Genomic DNA, 331 nt, shown 5'->3' with positions numbered 1-331 from the left:
TCCCAATGACACCTCAGCTTGACTGGGTGCCAGCAGCCAGGGCCCTATCAGTGCACACTCGAGCCGGTGGGGGTGGGGTGCGCAGCTTCTGACTTCTGGGCTTCAAACCCCGGGCAGTGATCAAGGATAATATTATGAGGAGAGACAAGGGGAGGAGGAGGGGGAAGGGGAAGGCGAGGATGGGGAGGGGAAAGACAGGGGAAGAGAAGGAAAAAAAAAAAAAAGAAAAAAGTTGAGATCTTCACGGTTTAAAAAAAAAATTAAAAAAAAAAGGATAGAAGGAGAAAAGTGGTTGCAATTGGGTTGCGAGGCAGTTTGGGCTGCGGGGAGC

This window comes from Anser anser (genome assembly GCF_964211835.1).
Source record: "Anser anser genome assembly, chromosome: 6".
NCBI classification, from domain to species: domain Eukaryota; kingdom Metazoa; phylum Chordata; class Aves; order Anseriformes; family Anatidae; genus Anser; species Anser anser.
Note: the sequence above shows the minus strand (reverse complement) of the source record.